Source organism: Triticum dicoccoides, chromosome 7B, assembly GCF_002162155.2.
Source record: "Triticum dicoccoides isolate Atlit2015 ecotype Zavitan chromosome 7B, WEW_v2.0, whole genome shotgun sequence".
Classification (NCBI taxonomy): Eukaryota; Viridiplantae; Streptophyta; class Magnoliopsida; order Poales; family Poaceae; genus Triticum; species Triticum dicoccoides.
This window is the reverse complement of record NC_041393.1, coordinates 608,977,041-608,977,341: the sequence shown is the minus strand read 5'-3', so window position 1 is coordinate 608,977,341 and position 301 is coordinate 608,977,041.

Here is a 301-nt window from a genome sequence, read left to right as displayed (position 1 = left end):
ATTTGTAAAATGCTCGTGATTTCAAAAAATATTCACAACGGTTTCTAAAACTAGGGAGGAAAACTGACGTTTGCGAGCACGAACGGGGACGATTTTCGCCGCTCAGCTCAGGTGATTCCATCGCCGCCGTCACAACTCCCTAAAACGCCCACCTTCTTCTGCCTTCGCGTCGCCATCGAGGCGGCAGGTGCGTAGGACGATCGCGTCTCTCATTACAGCGGCGAACAGCCCAAGCCCCCTACACGACACACCAAAACCAAAACCAAACAGCTCAAAAAAAAAAAAAACCAAAACCAAACAG